The sequence below is a fragment of the Bubalus kerabau genome, chromosome 1, assembly GCF_029407905.1.
Source record: "Bubalus kerabau isolate K-KA32 ecotype Philippines breed swamp buffalo chromosome 1, PCC_UOA_SB_1v2, whole genome shotgun sequence".
NCBI classification, from domain to species: Eukaryota; Metazoa; Chordata; class Mammalia; order Artiodactyla; family Bovidae; genus Bubalus; species Bubalus kerabau.
Genome location: NC_073624.1, coordinates 200,868,069 through 200,883,620, shown reverse-complemented (window position 1 = coordinate 200,883,620; position 15,552 = coordinate 200,868,069). Strand labels below are relative to the sequence as shown.

General features: G+C 38.4%; 1 long non-coding RNA gene across 1 annotated transcript in view; it reads left to right on the top strand.

The window, feature by feature from the left end:
- LOC129629683 (uncharacterized) overlaps positions 1–5,237 on the top strand; it is a 28,610-nt gene extending 23,373 nt beyond the window's left edge. Inside the window, exon 3 of the long non-coding RNA XR_008703310.1 lies at positions 4,762–5,237. This is a non-coding gene — a long non-coding RNA (uncharacterized LOC129629683). The remainder of the gene's footprint in view (positions 1–4,761) is intronic.
- Positions 5,238–15,552: the final 10,315 nt, after the last annotated feature.

Genomic DNA, 15,552 nt, shown 5'->3' with positions numbered 1-15,552 from the left:
CTGCAGTGATTTTGGAGCCCAAGAAAATAAAATTTGTCATTGCTTCTACTTTTTCCCCTTCTATTTGTCATGAAAGGATGGGACTGGATGCCATGATCTTAGGTTTGTTTGTATTTTTTTTAATAAGTTTTAAGTCAGCTTTTTCACTCTGCTCTTTCACCCTCATCAAGAGGCCTTAGAGATGATGATAAAAGTCCACAGCCTACCCAAATTATAACATCTATTAGAAGAAACCCCAATCCAAAAGAGGGGCTTCCCAGGTGGTTTAGGGGTAAAGAACCCTCCTGCCAATGCATGAGCCGCAAGATACACGAGTTCCATTCCTAGGTCACGCAGATCCCTTGGAGAAGGAAATGGCAACTCACTCCAGTATTCTTGCTGAGACAATCCCATGGACAGAGGGCCCTGACAGGCTACAGTCCATGGGGTCACAAAGAACTGGACATGACCAAGCCACAGAACACCCAATCTAAAAGATCTTGTCATCAGAGTAAGGAAGTTCTAAAAACACAAATACACCCCCAGGGTGCTATAAAAAATATAATCTGCCTCAAAAATTACCATTTACTAAAGGGAAAAATCCCTCCAAAGGATTTACCACATTAAGTTGGCTCTCACCTAGGTTTTTAGCTGGAACCCACATTATGTGAAAGATCTCACAGTCAAAATTTATCTCAAAGTGGCCCTGAAGAAAGGTAGTAATTTTAAGTGACAGATGGAAGCAAATATAAATCAACTCTACAAGGACCCACTTTCAATTCAAGCATCAGAGAATTCTCACCAATAAAATTCCAAGAAAGATAATTGCATTATAAAAATCATAAAACAGGTTTATGAAGAAGACAGCAGCATATGACTCATAGTGACTTAAAATCAAACAGAATATAAAATATTCTTACTATGCTTCAATAAACAAAAATATGAAAACCATTATATAGACTCAGAAGAAGTAAAAGTTGGCGTACTATACCAGGAAGATCCCCTGGAGAAGGAAATGGCAACTCACTCCATTATTCTTGCCTGGAAAATTCCCATGGACAGAGGAGCCTGCCAGGCTACAGACCAGAGGTCGCAATAGTTGGACACGACTGGCAGCTGATCCCTGGAAGGAACCTCAGGTACAGATCTCTGCTAATGAACTCTGTGTGTATTAAGATGCTCAGTCGTGTCCAACTCTTTGCCACCCCACAGACTGCAGTGGGGGGCTCTTCTGTCCATGGAAGCTCCAGGCAAGAATACTGGAGTGGGCTGCCAGTCCCTTCTCGTGGGGATATTCCTGACCCAGGGATGGAACCCATTGTCTCTTGCATTGCAAGCAGAGTCTTTACCGTCTGAACCTTCCACCTAAAGAATTTAAAGCCCTCAGTGTCCTAGGGGCTCCTTCCTGTCCTCCAGGCAAGCAGGGCCTCCGCACCTCCTCACCTTGTCTGACTCCCTGCCTCAGCACCCATGATGTATAGGCTGTGCTAGCACCCTTTTCTCTACGGCATGCATGAAGTGCTTCTTACTGCCAGATGCCATTACTTGCGTATCTCTCTCCTCCTTTTAAGAAAACTGTTTGATGTTTCAGAAGAAGGTCATTTGTTCTTATAACAGTTCACTACCTAGTGAGTTCTCATTGTGGCATCTAGTGGTTACTGGAGTAGTTGTTCTGGGTGGAGAAAGCTCTATTCTCCCATCACGCTCAGCCCCAGATCCCTACCCAATCTTGAACCAAATGATATGAAGAGTTCTCCTTGGGTCTGTGAATACAAAAATATTCAAAACTGCAGGAAAAAAGGATTCTAGATATAAAAAAGCAGGGATGGATTTACAAGAATTAGCATAGAAGAGCAACTGCTTTTGGCTTCACAATTAAATCTGAGCCTAGCAGGACCTGTCCAAAGATGATATACCCTAAGGACACATGGTCTCAGTCTTTTCCATGGGCCTGTCCCCTGCATATCCTGTGAGATGCGGCCATAAACAGATCACAACGTTAGGAATATTTAAATGCCTATAGAAACAAGAAGATAATTTTATCCCTAGATCAAATTCTTATTTACCTTACTACCCAGCATTTTGTATTTTGAACTATTTATAAATTTGTATTCACTTCTATAAAAGGACAAATGTACAATTAATGGGTATATAATATCATAGATCAGATCAGTCGCTCAGTCATGTCCAACTCTTTGCAACCCCATGAATCGCAGCACGCCAGGCCTCCCTGTCCATCACCAACTCCTGGAGTTCACTCAGACTCACATCCATCAAGTCAGTGATACCATCCAGCCATCTCATCCTCTGTCATCCCCTTCTCCTCCTGCCCCCAATCCCTCCCAGCATCAGAGTCTTGTCCAATGGGTCAACTCTGCGCATGAGGTGGCCGAAGTACTGGAGTTTCAGCTTTAGCATCATTCCTTCCAAAGAAATCCCAGGGCTGATCTCCTTCACAATGGACTGGTTGGATCTCCTTGCAGTCCAAGGGACTCTCAAGAGTCTTCTCCAACATCACAGTTCAAAAGCATCAATTCTTCGGTGCTTAGCTTTCTTCACAGTCCAACTCTCACATCCATACATGACCACAGGAAAAACCATAGCCTTGACTAGACAAACCTCTGTTGGCAAAGTAAAGTCTCTGCTTTTGAATATGCTATCTAGGTTGGTCATAACTTTGCTTCCAAGGAGTAAGCGTCTTTTAATTTCATGGCTGCAGTCACCATCTGCAGTGATTTTGGAGCCCAGAAAAATAAAGTCTGACACTTTTTCCACTGTTTCCCCATATATTTCCCATGAAGTGGTGGAACCGGATGCCATGATCTTTGTTTTCTGAATGTTGAGCTTTAAGCCAACTTTTTCACTCTCCTCTTTCACTTTCATCAAGAGGCTTTTGAGTTCCTCTTCACTTTCTGCCATAAGGGTGGTGTCATCAGCATATCTGAGGTTATTGATATTTCTCCTGGCAATCTTGATTCCAACTTGTGTTTCTCCCAGTCCAGCGTTTCTCATGATGTACTCTGCATAGAAGTTAAATAAACAGGGTGACAATATACAGCCTTGACGAACTCCTTTTCCTATTTGGAACCAGTCTGTTGTTCCATGTCCAGTTCTAACTGTTGCTTCCTGACCTGCATACAAATTTCTCAAGAGGCAGATCAGGTGGTCTGGTATTCCCATCTTTTTCAGAATTTTCCACAGTTTATTGTGATCCACACAGTCAAAGGCTTTGGCATAGTCGATAAAGCAGAAATAGATGTTTTTCTGGAACTCTCTTGCTTTTTCCATGATCCAGCGGATGTTGGTAATTGGATCTCTGGTTCCTCTGCCTTTTCTAAAACCAGCTTGAACATCTGGAAGTTCATGGTTCACATACTGCTGAAGTCTGGCTTGGAGAATTTTGAGCATTACTTTACTAACATGTGAGATGAGTGCAATTGTGCAGTAGTTTGAGCACTTTGGCATTGCCTTTCTTTGGGATTGGAATGAAAACTGACCTTTTCCAGTCCTGTGGCCACTGCTGAGTTTTCCAAATTTGCTGGCATATTGAGTGCAGTACTTTCATAGCATCATCTTTCAGGATTTGGAATAGCTCAACTGGAATTCCATCACCTCCACTAGCTTTGTTCATAGTGATGCTTTCTAAGGCCCACTTGACTTCACATTCCAGGATGTCTGGCTCTAGGTCAGTGATCACACCATTGTGATTATCTGGGTCATGAAGATCTTTTCTGTACAGTTCTTCTGTGTATTCTTACCATCTCTTCTTAATATCTTCTGCTTCTGTTAGGTCCATACCATTTCTGTCCTTTATCGAGCTCATCTTTGCATGAAATGTTCCTTTGGTATCTCTGATTTTCTTGAAGAGATCCCTAGTCTTTCCCATTCTGTTCTTTTCATCTATTTCTTTGCATTGATCACTGAAGAAGTCTTTCTTATCTCTTCTTGCTATTCTTTGGAACTCTGCATTCAGATGTTTATATCTTTCCTTTTCTCCTTTGCTTTTTGCTTCTCTTCTTTTCACAGCTATTTGTAAGGCCTCCCCAGAAAGCCATTTTGCTTGTTTGCATTTCTTTTCCATGGGGATGGTCTTGATCCCTTTTTCCTGTACAATGTCATGAACCTCATTCCATAGTTCATCAGGCACTCTATCTATCAAATCTAGGCCCTTAAATCTATTTCTCACTTCCACTGTATAATCATAAGGGATTTGATTTAGGTCATACCTGAATGGTCTAGTGGTTTTCCCTACTTTCTTCAATTTCAGTCTGAATTTGGCAATAAGGAGTTCATGACCTGAGCCACAGTCAGCTCCTGGTCTTGTTTTTGCTGACTGTATAGAGCTTCTCCATCTTTGGCTGCAAAGAATATAATATCATAGATAGCAATCATAAATTTATATAATCAAGTAGCCATATGTTCAAGAATTCTACCTTCTGAGAAAATGAACCCAGAACTAAAGACTTAAATGTTGTTTTCCTCTTTTAAATTTCTATTTTTTAATGGTAATATAAAAAGTGAATGCCAAGAAAGGAATGTCTCTATAATTAATGAGAAGAGAATACCTTTCACTTTGTATTGGCAGAGTTGCTTATGCTAATTTTCAATAATTGAGGAAGTATGGCTAATAAATAATGTACTAAATCTAAATACCATCTTTGTTCATACTTACATTTCCTTGACATGTTTTGACAATCATAAGAAACAATTCAGTGATGAAATGCCTCAAATATCACATTACAATAAAATTTGTGTTGCTGGTTTTCTTTTTTCTTAATACAGATCCTCAACTAGATATCTAAGGCAGCAAAGTCACGACCTGAGGAAAATGCAATTGAGCAAAGAGAGAGTTTATTTGTTAAGAAGTCCAATAATGAAACACTTTCACTGTGGTAGATTTATCAGGGACATACTGAGTGCTAGTCATTGCAATAAGTGATGATAAGACGGATGTTGAAGCTGAAACTCCAATACTTTGGCCACCTGATGCGAAGAGCTGACTCATCTGAAAAGACCCTGATGCTGGGAAAGATTGAAGGCAGGAGGAGAAGGAGACAACAGAGGATGAGATGGTTGGATGGCATCACTGACTCAATGGACATGAGTTTGGGTAGGCTCTGAGAGTTAGTGATGGACAGGGAGGCCTGGTGTGCTGCACTCCATGGGGTCGCAAAGAGTCGGACATGACTGAGCAACTGAACTGAACTGAACTGAATGTAGCAAAAAGCCTGGCAAAAGTCCTTTCATTTTCTTCAGAAAATGTCTAACAGAATCACTGGAAGATAAATAAACAAATGAAATAGTAAATCAAGTAGACAGCCTTTAAGCACAACACACAGGATAGTGGTACCAAATTCGGGCTTCTAATCCTGAAAAACAGAAAGAATGGCATCCTGGTGTGAGATGTTAGTGATCTCATGGGTGATGAGTAACTTGAGTGCCTCCTAGGAAAAACCTGGAAAAAAAATATTCACTGCAAGATGCAGCCAGTCATTTGGTCTTAATACACTTCCCATGAATGGGCTTAATGTTTACAGATCCGGTCATAGTTACTTTGTGCATAAAAAAATAGTCTTAGTAGAAAATCCAATTCAACTATCAGCTCCCTTGTATAAGTATCATCTTTGTCTCCTGTAATGAAGGATAGAGAACACATCACTTTCTTTTCCTTACCTAGACTGCATTGTTAAAGTCTAGTCAATTCATCCCTCCTTTATACTTAATTTTGAATAAGAATTATTCAGATATACAAGGATGGGAAGGAGTATCCTAAGAAGCAGATGCCAAAATGGAGTTGGAAATGAAAATGATTAATTAATGGTACTATCTGTCTGTAAAAGATAAAGTGAGAGAGAAGGAGTAAGCAGAGAGAGACTTCAGACCATGATGCTGGACTGGTATTTGTGAATCATTCTTTGGAGTGGAAGCTCTATAATGCCAGAAATATTGTCTGACACAGATAAAGTTTTCAATAAATGCTAGCTGAATAACTGAATGAAAGAGTTCTTTGTGGTGAGGGAAGGTGGAAGATATATGCAAATATATAAATAAACACATAAAAATAGTATTTGTGTCATCACAGAAGTTGGGGAGGTGGGTGAACTAAAATTCATTAAATAAGCTTCTTCTGGAAGCAAGTCCTTCCCAGTGGAACTGAAGGGAGATTAAAGGTATGTCTCTGCCACCACCAGGATTACTAGGAAGTACTGGTTGATCATATGATGGAATATCATTGAGGAGGATGAATGAAGATCCTGGGAAACAAGAGAGTAGAGTCACAGTCTAGTGTTTCAGGTATTTAGTGCAATAAACAACCCCAAAATTAGTATATAAAAGAGCATCCATTGTATAATGTTCAGGATTCCGAGAGTTAGCTATTCAGACATAACACTATGACAATGTATAATTTTAGCTCTGTGATAGCTAGACCTTAAGTTAGGCGTTATTAGGGCAGTACTGAAGTTAGAATTCCCATGTATTTGCATCTGTATCTCATGATATGCATTTTAAGATAATTATTACAGCCTCTACAATTTTAAGGTCTATTGTTCATTGCTTAACTTCACACTTCGTTTTCTGATGATTATTTCTTTCACTGCTCAGGGCAACTTGAACCAGTTATCTAGCCTTGACATGAATAAAATTATTCTTTTTGAATATCCTGAAGTCAGAGCTGGGAAAAATGTCACATATTACAAAGCAGAAAGGTCATCAATAATTGTGAAAGGGTATCAGCATTTTCAACACAAGATATCATTATAGTTTAAGTCCCTACAACCCTTACTATTTTCATTTTGTCACTATTCTCTATTGATTATATGGTCTTTCACCAGACCATATTGTTTTACTTTGTCTCAAGTTGTCTACCATGGTTATAAGTTAAGGAAATGTATTTCTGCTGAGGATCCTTGCAAGAATGTTTTGTCATTTCTAAATTCTTCTAGAAGAACAGAATGTCCGAAGGCAACAATTTATTTTTATAATCAAATTCCATCTCTCTTCTGCTACTTATGCTTCCAGCATAGTTTGGGAATCTAGTTACTTTTTAAACATGTCCTTGTTAATTTAATCTAAACACCACAATTTAAGGAGTTGAAATTTTTAGTCTGGTTGTGAATCTCTATTGCCAGAGAATGATATATGTGATGATGTCCATTTAAGGAACTGGGAAGAGTTGCTATTACTGTATGTAAATTGTAAAAATATGCAAGACCAACTAAAATATGATTCAATTTATATAAAGTTTAAAAGAATGGACAAAACTGCAAGGGACTATTTTTGTGAGTGAAGGGGGATTGGTGGAGCAGATGCCATGTCCTTTCTCTCACAGAACATTATATTCTCCTCTATTTCTCTGCCTCATTGCCCTTAGGAAAAATCAGGAAAATTCTTACTGAAAACTTAATAGGTATAATTTCTTTAATTCATTTTTAATTATGCCATGTTCCTGGTCCTGGCTTCAGTATAAAGAGAGAATAATGATACACTCATCATACCCCTTATTGTTTATACTGGTAAAGAGGATATTAAGGTCTAAGTATCTGCCTCAATGCAAGCACCTATCAGTGAAGTATGAACCCAAGAGGCTGATTTTCCCTAAATCTGTTCTCCTTGTGACATACAAGCCATAGTATCTCTGATACACTGGCCACAGATGACTGAACCAGAAGCTGTGTCCAAATCAAGGGCAAAGAAGCCTAGGTTGGTCATGGAAAAGATTACCTTTCTCTGAGGTAGCTTGGCCTAACATTCTGTCCAGTAGGGGTGTTATATATGTGATAAAGCCTGACAGAGAAATAATCAGACAGTCCAGCATTTTTTTTCTCTCTCTCCATGACTATTTCACAGTTTAATTCTGGGAATTCTCAGTTTTAGAGTGACTAATATCTAAAAAATGGGACTGTGGTTTGTAACATTTCTTGATCCCTCATGATCCTATGCAGCTTTGTAATAAGCATTCTCACAAAGAAATGCTGGTATATATTCCTCCTCATCACCCAAAAGAGCCTAGTTAGCAAAAATACTGACAAATGTATTGACTTCTTATGATCAAAGTCCCAAAGATCGCCCTCAGTTTCAGTGATTCATTAGATGGACCCATAGGCCTCAGCATATAGTCATATTCGTCGCCATGATTTATGGTAGTAAAGGCAGATAAAATCAGCAAAGAAGAAAGGCATATGGAATGTAGTTTGGGATCAGCAGATGCAAACTATCAAATATAGGATCGGTAAACAGTAAGGTCCTACTGGATAGCATAGGCAACTATATTCAATATCCTGTTATAAACTATAATGTAAAGGGATATGAAGAAAGAATATATACATGTATAACAATTACTTTGCTATACAGCAGAAATTAATACAACATTGTAAACCAAGAATACTTCAATAGCTTTTTAAAAAAAAAAAAAGAAGAAGAAACTTCCATGCTCAAGCTTCCAAGAATTCTCTCACAGTGGAATTACAAAGATATGCTTAACATCTAACATCCAATTGTGACAACATGTATAAAATGTTGCCAAAGATGACACAGACAGACAGAAAGATAAACCATGTTCTTGAATTGAAAGAATAAATATGGTCTAAATAACTATGCTACCCAAAGCAATCTACAGATAGAAATGTAATTCCCATCAAATTACCAATGATATTTTTCACAGAATTGGAACAAAAAATTTACAGTTTTTATGGAAATAAAAAAGACCCTGAATAACCAAAGCAATCCTGTTGAAGGAAAATGCAGCTGGAGGAATCAGGCTCCCTGACTTCAGACTATGCTGCTGCAGCTAAGTCACTTCAGTCGTGTCCAACTCTGTGCGACCCCATAGACGGCAGCCCACCAGGCTCCTCCGTCCCTGGGATTCTCCAGGCAAGAACACTGGAGTGGGCTGCCATTTCCTTCTCCAATGCATGCATGCATGCTAAGTCACTTCAGTCATGTCTGACTCTGTGCGACCCTATGGACAGCAGCCCACCACTGTCCATAGGATTCTCTAGGCAAGAATACTGGAGTGGCTTGCCATTTCCTTCTCCTGACTTCAGACTACACTATTGATATAAAGCTACAGTCATTAAAACATTATGGTACTGGCACAAAAAAAACCAGAAATACAGATCAATAGAACAGGATAGAAAGTTCAGAGATAAATCCAAACACCTATGGTCACCTAATGACATAGGAGGCAAGAATATACAAAAGACAGTGTCTTCAGTAAGTGGTACTGGGAAAACTGAAGAGCTACATGTAGCAGAATGAAATTAGAATACTCCCTAATGCCCCACATGGAAATAAACTCACAAATGATTAAACAATCTAAATGTAAGGCAAGTTATGGCTATATCTTTACTAGTTATATGCTAGATGGCATCACTGACTCGATGGATGTAAGTCTGAGTGAACTCCGGGAGTTAGTGATGGACAGGGAGGCCTGGCGTGCTGCAATTCATGGGGTTGCAAAGAGTCAGACACTACTGAGTGACTGAACTGAACTGAACTGAAGGAAGCATTAAAATATTATTCATGTGGACTAGAATATTTTAATGCTTCCTTAGCATATATCTTAGTTCTAGATTATTTCCTGATGGCATCAGTGCAGTTAATCCAGATGGCTAATATAAATTAATTAATATGTAAATTTTTGTGAATGGGTCTGATAATAATTGTGGCTCTGAAGGGTTTTTTCAGTATTTTAATGGTGACAAATCAAGAGCAAGTACTTCCTATATACCCAGCTGGCTAAAGCTGATACCTGTTTTAATTTTCAGTTCAGTCAACTCAGTCATGTCTGATTCCTTGCAACTTTTAATTTTAAGTATACATTATTGTCACATCCCAATCTGGCCTCAAGGACATCCTACATATCTCTCAAATTATGTTTCCTTACATATCAAGTACTTGCAGGCACCCCTACAGACTTCTGGCATTACTTAAGTAGTATAAATCACTAGAATACAAATACATTACCCATGGCTTCATGACAATTAATTCTCCATGCCTGAATCATTGCCATCATACTTTAATGATCATGGCAATGATTCAGGCATGGAGAATTCTAACAAAATATTGTTTATGTAGACTAGAATAGGGCTCCCCTGGTGGCTCAGTCAGTTAAAGGGTCTGCCTGCAAGGCAGGAGACCCGGGTTCAATCCCTGGGTCAGAAAGAACCCCTGGAGAAGAAAATGGCAACCCACTCCAGTATTCTTGCCTGGAGAATTCCATGGACAGCGGAGCCTGGTGGGCCATGGAGTCCCAGTCAGACACAACTGAGTGATTAACATTTTCAGACTAGACTAGATGATGCTATGTTAAAAATTCTTGCTTGATTATCTTCTCAACTTGGAAAATCTCAACATTCCCATTTGCGGAAAATCATAGGTGTATAGCTGGGACTTAGTGGGTCATCCTGAAAGGGAGGTCATGAAGCCAAATGTGGCGCTTCAATCTGGGTTCAGGCCTTAAACCTTTATAATGCTCACTTCTCTCGCTTTTACAGCAGAACCCACTTCACACTGGTCCCTCGTGTCCCAAGCTATTTGACAATGAGTATGACCTTATAACGTCTAAGTTTATTTTTTTAAGACCTGCAGAAAAGTTGCAATTGTAATTTTGATGGTTAATAAAAATTACTTTATGAATTATTTTTATAAATTTCTTTTTCTTAATAAACGTAATAAATTAGAAATTTTTGTTCAGGCCCAGTTGATGATTACAAACATAATTATTAATTATTTTTCATGCCAATAAATTAAATGTTTTCTGAACAACTGCCAGGGATTCTATCATTACTAAATGAAGAAAAACCATTAGCAAAAGGAGCTCCTCACACTTTTCTTTTAACCTAACTTTTAGTTTAAATAATGAGAAACATCCTTAATAATTAATTACTTCAAGAGTATCTGATAATTAAATTGGGATTTATACCCATGCATTCTTCTCTTCACTAACCAGGCTTCTCTAACAGGTTTATAATCTTTATTAGCCATAGAAATATGCTCTCCCTTATAAGAGCACAAATAAGCAGCATAAAGATAGTTAATTTTATAAAAGGACCTTAATCAAGTGACAATGACTAACAGCATTCACTAAATTAAAAAAAAACAAAACTGACTTTAATTTTGTTTCATCTCACAGCAATAATTATACTTCCAGAATGAAAGTGAAAGTTGCTCAGTTGTGTCCAATTCTTTGTGACCCCATGGGCTCTATAGTCCATGGAATTCTCCAGGCCAGAATACCAGAGTGGGTAGACTTTTCCCTTCTCCAGGGGATCTTCCCAACCCAGGGATCAAACCCAGGTCTCCCTCATTGCAGGCGGATTTTTTACCAGCTAAGCCACAAGGGAAGCCCAAGAATACTGGAGTGGGTAGCTTATCCCTTCTGCAGTGGATCTTCCCAACCCAGGAGTTGAACCAGGGTCTCCTGCATTGCAGGCAGATTCTTTACCAACTGAGCTATCAGGGAAGTCTACACTTCCAGATAGGAAAAAATTAGCTCTTATTACCTAGATACCTATATTTACTATTACAACATTCTATAATAGTATATCTTTCTTAATAATAATAATATATCTTTCTTAATAGTATATCTTTCTTAAATATAGATATCTAGGTAATAAGAGCTATTTTTTCCTTTTGAAAATTTTCTTCAATAAGAAAATAATGAAGTAATCTTAAAGGGTCAATAAAAAATTCTCTAAGGTTACAATTTTAATTGAGTGATCTAAAGTTTTATAATGCCATCACTATGAATCTAACTGACTTCAGCTATTCACAGCATTAACTGGGAAATTCTCTGCCTTTCATTCAACAAACAGCAAAATTTTGAGTGCCAAATTGCAGAATCTGAAATTATACTGAAATAACATCTATAATCTAAATAAAGCTAAAACATGACTTGAAATTTTTTGTCTCGGTAGAAAACTTAAGAAGTTTAGAGAACAAGTGATAATCTCAATTTTGAGTTTTATATTATAATGTATATATTTATTATATATAATATAATATATTATATTTTATATTATAAAACTTTGGAAGAGGAAGAGGACATAGCAAATGATCAACCACTACAGTCGTCAATGCTATAAATGGCTTTTCAATTTAGGAAGTGCACTAATTCACACCTCAGGTGTCTTGAGACTCCAAGTAATACCAACTCCAGAGTGCATGCTCCATAGAGGAAGAAAGCATTTTCACATACTCTAGACTCCACTTCTAAAATCTTTTCATAAACATTTAGAAATCCTCTAGCATATACAGTCTGAAAAAGATGACAGACAAACTAAGGAGAGCCTATCTTTCCACAGCCATTGTCCTCACCATAACTCATGGCTGTCACCAAATAACACTGCAGAGTGCTTGCAAACATTGCTCTGTGGCTCCAGAGCCATACAAAAGGAAAATCACTTTCCCAGGTTAAAAAAAAAAAAAAAAAGTCAACTTAAAGAAAATGAAAAAAAATAACTAGTTTTACAGGTAGTCCTTGAAGAACTCAAGTTTGAACTTAGTTCACTTACACACAAATATTTCTCAATAGTAAATACTATAGTGCTACGTGGTCTGTAGTTGGTTGAACCTGTGGAGAACCTCAGGTACAGATATAGAGGGCCCACGATAAATTACACAGGAATTAAGTTGTGAAATGTCAATAGTATAACTATTGCTGGAATGATTTGGTGAGTTAAACACCATGATGGAAAAATATACTTTCTTAGAAAGAAACAATATTAAAAATGTGGACAGAATGGCTCTAGATATCAGAACACCTCAGATTCACATGGTGTGTTATTCATCTAAGATTAGAAATCTTAAGGAGTGAATAAAAAGAGAACACCAAATGGTATTACTGACTTTATAAGAGCTTTCTCTTTTAACTCTGTCCAGGATAAAAAGTTTGAACTTAGGAAAAAATTTCTCTTGACTTCATTACCGTTATGATAAACCCTTCCTGGAGTCTTTCTCTTCAGTCTCCAAACTAGAAATACACCACCTTTTACTTAGCTTTCAGATGGCTTTAACTATGGTTGTTTTGTTTTGCACTTTAAAACCACTACCCTTAATAGCATAGAGGCAGAATTAGAATTGAGTAGATTTTCTTTCTCAGTGTTACTGCTATGTGTTCATTTTTTTTCAAACGCAAGTGATCCAATATATATTGTTTGCTTTATTCCAAGGAGGCCTTTAAAACCAATTAAATTATTCCTGTATGACTTCCTGAAGGTTTAATTTTGGCTTTCCTTTTATTATAGTTACTAATGCCACTCATGGTGGAGAGGTCTGACAGAATGTGGTCCACTGGAGAAGGAATGGCAAACCACTTCAGTATTCTTGCCTTGAGAACCCCATAAACAGTATGAAAAGGCAAAATGATAGGATACTGAAAGAGGAACTCCCCAGGTCGGTAGATGCCCAAGATCAGTGGAGAAATAACGCCAGAAAGAATGAAGGGATGGAGCCAAAGCAAAAACAATACCCGGTTGTGGATGTGACTGGTGATAGAAGCAAGGTCCGATGCTGTAAAGAACAATATTGCATAGGAACCTGGAATGTTAGGTCGATGAATCAAGGCAAATTGGAAGTGGTCAAACAGGAGATGGCAAGAGTGAACGACAACATTCTAGGAATCAGTGAACTAAAATGGACTGAAATGGGTGAATTTAACTCAGATGACCATTATATCTACTACTGTGGGCAGGAATCCCATAGAAGAAATGGAGTAGCCACCATGGTCAACAAAAGAGTCCGAAATGCAGTACTTGGATGTAATCTCAAACCACAGATGATCTCTGTTTGTTTCCAAGCAAACCATTCAATATCACAGTAATCCAAGTCTATGCCCCAATCAGTAATGCTGAAGAAGCTGAAGTTGAACGGTTCTATGAAGACCTACAAAACCTTTTAGAATTAACACCCAAAAAAGATGCCCTTTTTATTATAGGGGACTGGAATGCAAAAGGAGAAAGTCAAGAAACACCTGGAGTAACAGGCAAATTTGGCCTTGGAATACGGAATGAAGCAGGGCAAAATCTAATAGAGTTTTACCAAGAGAACATATGGGTCATAGCAAACACCCTCTCCCAGCAACACAAGAGACGACTCTACACATGGACATCACCAGATGGTCAACACCGAAATCAGATTGATTACATTCTTAGCAGCCAAAGATGGAGAAGCTCTATACAGTCAGCAATAAGACCGAGAGCTGACTGTGGCTCAGATCATGAACTCCTTATTGCCAAATTATTGAAGAAAGTAGGGAAAACCACTAGACCATTCAGGTATGACCTAAATCAAATCCCTTATGATTATACAGTGGAAGTGAGAAATAGATTTAAGGGACTAGTTCTGATAGATAGAGTGCCTGATGAACTATGGACGGAGGTTCATGACATTGTACAGGACAGGGATCAAGACCATCCCCATGGAAAAGAAATGCAAAAAAGCAAAATGGCTGTCTGGGGAGGTCTTACAAATAGCTGTGAAAAGAAGAGAAGCGAAAAGCAAAGGATAAAAGGAAAGAAATAACCATCTGAATGCAGAGTTCCAAAGAATAGCAAGAAGAGATAAGAAAGCCTTCCTCAGCAATCAATGCAAAGAAATAGAGGAAAACAATAGAATGGGAAAGACTAGAGATCTCTTCAAGAAAATTAGAGATACCAAGGGAACATTTCATGCAAAGATGGGCTCAATAAAGGACAGAAATGGTATGGACCTAACAGAAGCAGAAAATATTAAGAAAAGGTGGTAAAAGTACACAGAAGAACTGTACAAAAAACATCTTCACGACCCAGATAATCACGATGGTGTGATCACTCACCTAGAGCCAGACATCCTGGAATGTGAAGTCAAGTGGGCCTTAGGAAGCATCACTACGAACAAAGCTAGTGGAGGTGATGGAGTTCCAGTTGAGCTATTCCAAATCCTGAAAGATGATGCTGTGAAAGTGCTGCACTCAATATGCCAGCAAATTTGGAAAACTCAGCAGTGGCCACAGGACTGGAAAAGGTCAGTTTTCATTCCAATCCCAAAGAAAGGCAATGCCAAAAAATGCTCAAACTACCACACAATTGCACTCATCTCACATGCTAGTAAAGTAATGCTCAAAATTCTCCAAGCCAGGCTTTAGCAATACGTGAACCATGAACTTCCAGATGTTCAAGCTGGTTTTAGAAAAGGCAGAGGAACCAGAGATCAGATTGCCAACATCCCCTGGATCATCAAAAAAGAAAGAGAATTCCAGAAAAACATCTATTTCTGCTTTATTGACTATGCCAAAGCCTTTGATTGTGTGGATCACCACAAACTGTGGAAAATTCTGAAAGAGATGGGAATACCAGACCACCTGACCTGCCTCTTGAGAAACCTATATGCAGGTCAGGAAGCAACAGTTAGAACTGGACATGGAACAACAGACTGGCTCCAAATAGGAAAAGGAGTACGTCAAGGCTGTATATTGTCACCCTGCTTATTTAACTTACATGCAGAGTACATCATGAGAAATGCTGGGCTGGAAGAAGCACAAGCTGGAATCAAGATTGCTGGGAGAAATATCAATAACCTCAGATATGCAGATGA